Source organism: Synchiropus splendidus, chromosome 6 (genome assembly GCF_027744825.2).
Source record: "Synchiropus splendidus isolate RoL2022-P1 chromosome 6, RoL_Sspl_1.0, whole genome shotgun sequence".
NCBI lineage: Eukaryota > Metazoa > Chordata > Actinopteri > Syngnathiformes > Callionymidae > Synchiropus > Synchiropus splendidus.
The window spans coordinates 17476683-17483140 of record NC_071339.1 but is presented as its reverse complement, the minus strand read 5'-3'; the positions used below and the strand labels follow the sequence as shown (position 1 = coordinate 17483140).

Below are 6458 nucleotides of genomic sequence, written 5' to 3'. Positions count from 1 at the left end.
AACTAGGTGGCAGTCGGGGCCGGGGGGCCCGACGACCTGGTTCGTGTGGACATTCTCTGGCTCTTGGGACATGGAATGTCACTTCGCTGGGGGGGAAAGAGCCTGAGCTTGTGCAGGAGGTTGAGAGGTACCGGCTAGATATAGTCGGGCTCTCCTCCACGCACAGCCTGGGCTCTGGAACCCAACTCCTTGAGAAAGGCTGGACCCTCTACTTTTCTGGAGTTGTCCGCGGGGAGAGGCGGCGGGCTGGCGTAGGCTTGCTCATAGCCCCGCAGCTCTGCAGCTTCGTGTTGGGGTTTACCCCGGTGAACGAGAGGGTCGCGTCCCTACGCCTACGGGTTGGGGACAGGTGTCTCACAGCGGTTGCGGCTTACGGGCCGAACAGCAGTGTAGACTACCCGGCTTTCTTGGAGTCACTGGGAGGGGTACTCGACAGTGCCCCAACCGGGGACTCCATTGTTCTACTGGGAGACTTCAACGCCCACGTGGGCAATGACAGCAAGACCTGGAGGGGCGTGATTGGGAAGAACGGCCTACCCGATCTGAACCCGAGCGGTGTTCTATTACTGGACTTCTGTGCCACCCACAGTTTGTCCATAACGAACACCATGTTTGAGCACAAGGGTGTCCATAAGTGCTCATGGCACCAGGACACCCTTGGCCGGAGGTCTATGATAGACTTTGTGATCGTGTCATCTGACCTTCGGCCACGTGTCTCGGACACTCGGGTGAAGAGAGGGGCAGAGCTGTCAACCGATCACCACCTGGTGGTGAGTGCGATCCGCTGGCAGGGGAGGAAGCCGGTCAGACCGGGCAGGCCCAAACGTATTGTGAGGGTCTGCTGGGAACGCCTGGCGGAACCCACTGTCAGGGGGGTCTTTAACTCCCACCTTCGGGAGAGTTTCTCCCAGATCCCGAGGGAGGTAGGTGACATGGAGTCTGAGTGGTCCATGTTCTCCTCCTCCATTGTCAGTGCGGCTGCACGCAGTTGTGGTCGCAAGGTCTCCGGTGCCTGTCGCGGCGGCAATCCCCGAACCCGGTGGTGGACACCGAAAGTAAGGGATGCCGTCAGGCTGAAGAAGGAGTCCTATCGGGTCTTGATGGCCTGTGGGACTCCTGAGGCAGCTGACGTGTACCGGCAGGCCAGGCGTGCCGCTTCCCGTGCAGTCTTGGAGGCAAAAACTCGGGTCTGGGAGGAGTTCGGAGAGGCCATGGAGGAGGACTATTGGTCGGCCTCGAAGAAGTTCTGGCAAACCGTCCGTCGACTCAGAAGGGGGAAGCAGTGCCTCACCAGTGCTGTTTACAGCGAGGGTGGGAGACTGCTGACCTCGACTGGTGATGTTGTCGGGCGGTGGAAAGAATACTTCGAGGGTCTCCTCAATCCCGTCGTCACGTCTTCCACTCAGGAAGCGGGGACTGAGGACTCGGATGGCTCTCTCATCACCCGGGCCGAAGTCACCGAGGTTGTTCGTAAGCTCCTCGGTGGTAGGGCCCCGGGAGTGGATGAGATCCGTCCGGAGTATCTGAAATCCCTGGATGTTGTAGGGCTGTCGTGGCTGACACGTCTCTGCAACATCGCGTGGCAGTCGAGGACAGTGCCTCTGGATTGGCAGACCGGGGTGGTGGTCCCCCTGTTTAAGAAAGGGGACCGGAGGGTGTGTTCCAACTATAGGGGGATCACACTCCTCAGCCTCCCTGGAAAAGTCTATTCCAGGGTACTAGAGAGGAGACTTCGGCCAATAGTCGAACCTCTGATCCAGGAGGAACAGTGTGGTTTTCGTCCCGGTCGTGGAACACTGGACCAGCTCTATACCCTCCACCGGGTGCTCGAGGGTTCATGGGAGTTCGCCCAACCAGTCCACATGTGCTTTGTGGATTTGGAGAAGGCGTTCGACCGTGTCCCTCGCGATGTCCTGTGGGGGGTGCTCCGGGAATATGGGGTGCGGGACCCTCTGCTAGGGGCTGTCCGCTCCTTGTATGACCGGAGCAGGAGCATGGTTCGCATTGCCGGCAGGAAATCAGACCTGTTCCCGGTGCATGTTGGTCTCCGCCAGGGCTGCCCTTTGTCACCGGTTCTGTTCATCACTTTTATGGACAGAATTTCTAGGCGTAGCCAGGGGGCGGAGGGGATCCGGTTCGGGAACCACAGAATTTCATCTCTGCTATTTGCGGACGATGTTGTTCTGCTGGCCTCATCGGACCGGGACCTTCAGCATGCGCTGGGTCGGTTTGCAGCCGAGTGTGAAGCGGCCGGGATGAGGATCAGCACCTCCAAGTCTGAGGCCATGGTTCTCGACCGGAACACGGTGGTTTGCTCTCTCCAGGTTGGTGGAGAGGTCTTGCCTCAAGTGGCGGAGTTTAAGTATCTCGGGGTCTTGTTCTCGAGTGAGGGAAAAAGGGAGCGTGAGATTGATAGACGGGTTGGTGCAGCGGCGGCAGTGATGCGGTCGCTGTATCGGACCGTCGTGGTGAAGAGAGAGCTGAGTCACAAGACGAAGCTCTCGATTTACCGATCGATCTACGTTCCCACCCTCACCTATGGTCACGAGCTTTGGGTAGTGACCGAAAGGATGAGATCGCGGATACAAGCGGCTGAGATGAGTTTCCTCCGCAGGGTGGCTGGGCGCACCCTTAGAGATAGGGTGAGGAGCTCGGTCATCCGGGAGGAGCTCGGGGTGGAGCCGCTGCTCCTCCACATCGAGAGGAACCAGCTGAGGTGGCTCGGGCATCTGATCCGGATGCCCCCTGGACGCCTCCCTGGGGAGGTGTTCCGGGCATGTCCTACCGGGAGGAGACCCCGGGGAAGACCCAGGACTCGCTGGAGAGATTATGTCTCCGGTCTGGCCTGGGAACGCCTCGGGATCCCCCGGGAGGAGCTGGAGGAGGTTTGTGCGGACCGGGAAGTTTGGGCTTCCTTGCTCCGAATGCTGCCTCCGCGACCCGACCCCGGATAAGCGGCAGAAGAAGGTGAAGGTGAAGGTGAAGGCCACTGCAGAATTCTCCCTTGCAAGTCTGAATTCTGATTTAGGCTGAATTCTCATGAAGAATTAGAATTCTCACTTGTAAGTCTTAATTTTCACAATAATGATTTGAGATCAGAGCCAGAATTCTCACTTCAAAGTAAAAGATTTCTGAGAGTAAAGATATTTTATCTGAAATGACATCAAAGGCAGTTGGTCATACTAGATTAAAGTCAGAATTCTTCACAAAGTCTCACTTTTGTCACTGCAAATTTCAGCCAAGCTGTGTTGACGTGTCTTGGTTTGTAACCAAAATAAGGAACGCTTCACGAATTTGCGTGTCATCCTTGCGCAGGGGCCATGCTAATCTTCTCTGTATCGTTCCAATTTTAATTGATGTAACAGCGAACTGTTACACTCAGAGCATGTGCTCCCAGGATCTTATGTAGGTCTGGTTGTCATCATCCATCTGAGTCATGGTGCGCCCTATTTTGCTGCTAGTGGTCAGATTATGTGACCTCTCCAAAGCCACCAGGGAATAGTAGTTAGTTATATGAAAAGTACAATCTAGCTTTTAACAAAAGAGTTTCAGTGACTTTAAAAACGCGGAGCAAAGGTTCATGGGGGATATATGCAAATACACATAGATCTTGGTGCACGTGATTGGTTAAAAGCCACCCCTCCCCCGTTTACTCCGGCTGCAGCCTGGAGATGGGGCGGAGCTCCACATTTGACTCAACCAAACAAAGAATGGGAACTGGCCAGGATTGGCGACTTCCTACAGTGAAATATAACAGCAGTGTATCAGGAAAACAAATGAGTGATAGAATTATTTGTGATTAGAGAATCATTTTAGTGTTGAAGTTGCTGCATTTTTTCTGGTGGGGGTCAGCTGTATGTTGTAAAATACATGTAAAACTAAAAATCCATGTTTACATTTACATTATCAAATTGCTCTGGAAACAGGCGCTGACACTGGGTGTGCCATTGCAACATTCTGCCATAAGATGGTGCCAGAAAAGCTCCATAAAAGATTTTAAAACAAGTTTTCTGGCATTCCTGGACCATCAGTATAGCAACAATAGTAAAGGAATTGAAGTCTGAATTCTGATTTAGGCTGAACTTTCATGGAGAATTTGAATTCTCACTTGTCTCAATTCTCACAATAAGGATTTAAGATCAAAGGCAGAATTCTCACTTCAAAGTAAAAGATTTCTGAGAGTAAAGTTGATTTATCAGAAATGACATCAAAGGCAGTCGGACATACTAGATTAAAGTCAGAATTCTTCACAAATTCTCACTTTTGTCACTGCAAATTTCAGCCAAGCTGTGTTGACGTGTCTTGGTTTGTAACTAAAATAAGGAACGCTTCACGAATTTGCGTGTCATCCTTGCGCAGGGGCCATGCTAATCTTCTCTGTATCGTTCCAATTTTAATTGATGTAACAGCGAACTGTTACACTCAGAGCATGTGCTCCCAGGATCTTATGTAGGTCTGGTTGTCATCATCCATCTGAGTCATGGTGCGCCCTATTTTGCTGCTAGTGGTCAGATTATGTGACCTCTCCAAAGCCACCAGGGAATAGTAGTTAGTTATATGAAAAGTACAATCTAGCTTTTAACAAAAGAGTTTCAGTGACTTTAAAAACGCGGAGCAAAGGTTCATGGGGGATATATGCAAATACACATAGATCTTGGTGCACGTGATTGGTTAAAAGCCACCCCTCCCCCGTTTACTCCGGCTGCAGCCTGGAGATGGGGCGGAGCTCCACATTTGACTCAACCAAACAAAGAATGGGAACTGGCCAGGATTGGCGACTTCCTACAGTGAAATATAACAGCAGTGTATCAGGAAAACAAATGAGTGATAGAATTATTTGTGATTAGAGAATCATTTTAGTGTTGAAGTTGCTGCATTTTTTCTGGTGGGGGTCAGCTGTATGTTGTAAAATACATGTAAAACTAAAAATCCATGTTTACATTTACATTATCAAATTGCTCTGGAAACAGGCGCTGACACTGGGTGTGCCATTGCAACATTCTGCCATAAGATGGTGCCAGAAAAGCTCCATAAAAGATTTTAAAACAAGTTTTCTGGCATTCCTGGACCATCAGTATAGCAACAATAGTAAAGGAATTGAAGTCTGAATTCTGATTTAGGCTGAACTTTCATGGAGAATTTGAATTCTCACTTGTCTCAATTCTCACAATAAGGATTTAAGATCAAAGGCAGAATTCTCACTTCAAAGTAAAAGATTTCTGAGAGTAAAGTTGATTTATCAGAAATGACATCAAAGGCAGTCGGACATACTAGATTAAAGTCAGAATTCTTCACAAATTCTCACTTTTGTCACTGCAAATTTCAGCCAAGCTGTGTTGACGTGTCCTGGTTTGTAACCAAAATAAGGAACGCTTCACGAATTTGCGTGTCATCCTTGCGCAGGGGCCATGCTAATCTTCTCTGTATCGTTCCAATTTTAGTTGACGTAACAGCGAACTGTTACGTTCAGAATATGCTCTCTGAAGGCTTAATATAGGTGTGGTTGGAGTCATCCCCTTGAGTCATGGTGCAGCACTCACTGCTGATTTGAGGTCCAGTGGCCATGTTCTGCCGCCTCTCCAAGCAGGAAACCATTTCCTAATTGGTTTTGACACATTGAGCACCTACATGGATGTCATTTCGTTGAACAGCTTAGTAGAAATATGAAGTTAAGTGAAATTACAGAGGCTGGATGATTGTTGGAGTAAAACCCAGCTGCTGAGACAAATAGGCCCCTCCCTCGAAATTATCAACAGGGTTTGCTGTGCTCAGACAACTATCATTCAGTTCACAGTGCTCACACCGAGAAGGTGAGACTATTCTAGGAGCATGGTCATTTGGAATTAGGGCCACTGCAGAATTCTCCCTTGCAAGTCTGAATTCTGATTTAGGCTGAATTTTCATGAAGAATTAGAATTCTCACTTGTCCCAATTCTCACAATAATGATTTGAGATCAGAGCCAGAATTCTTGCTTCAAAGTAAAAGATTTCTGAGAGTAAAGATATTTTATCAGAAATGACATCAAAGGCAGTCGGTCATACTAGATTAAAGTCAGAATTCTTCACAAATTCTCACTTTTGTCACTGCAAATTTCAGCCAAGCTGTGTTGACGTGTCCTGGTTTGTAACCAAAATAAGGAACGCTTCACGAATTTGCGTGTCATCCTTGCGCAGGGGCCATGCTAATCTTCTCTGTATCGTTCCAATTTTAGTTGATGTAACAGCGAACTGTTACATTTAGCAGATGCTCTCTGAAGGCTTAATATAGGTGTGGCTGGAGTCATCCCCTTGAGTCATGGTGCAGCACTCACTGCTGATTTGAGGTCCAGTGGCCATGTTCTGCCGCCTCTCCAAGCAGGAAATCATTTCTCAATTGGTTTTGACACATTGAGCACCTACATGGTTGTCATTTTGTTGAACAGCTCAGTGGAAATATGAAGTTAAGTGGAAACTACAGA

The 6458-nt window shown here is 49.4% G+C and overlaps 4 non-coding genes across 4 annotated transcripts; all 4 read right to left on the bottom strand.

Annotated features, from left to right (window-relative positions):
* Positions 1 to 3270: 3270 nt before the first annotated feature.
* Positions 3271 to 3376, bottom strand: LOC128761335 (U6 spliceosomal RNA). The gene has a single exon (XR_008414994.1). It is a non-coding gene; the product is annotated as a U6 spliceosomal RNA (small nuclear RNA).
* A 938-nt stretch (positions 3377 to 4314) lies between these two features.
* LOC128761333 (U6 spliceosomal RNA) lies at positions 4315 to 4420 on the bottom strand. Its single transcript, XR_008414992.1, has one exon. It is a non-coding gene; the product is annotated as a U6 spliceosomal RNA (small nuclear RNA).
* Positions 4421 to 5358: 938 nt separating this feature from the next.
* On the bottom strand, positions 5359 to 5464 carry LOC128761342 (U6 spliceosomal RNA). The gene has a single exon (XR_008415000.1). It is a non-coding gene; the product is annotated as a U6 spliceosomal RNA (small nuclear RNA).
* A 665-nt stretch (positions 5465 to 6129) lies between these two features.
* On the bottom strand, positions 6130 to 6235 carry LOC128761339 (U6 spliceosomal RNA). Its single transcript, XR_008414997.1, has one exon. It is a non-coding gene; the product is annotated as a U6 spliceosomal RNA (small nuclear RNA).
* Between the last annotated feature and the right edge of the window lie 223 nt (positions 6236 to 6458).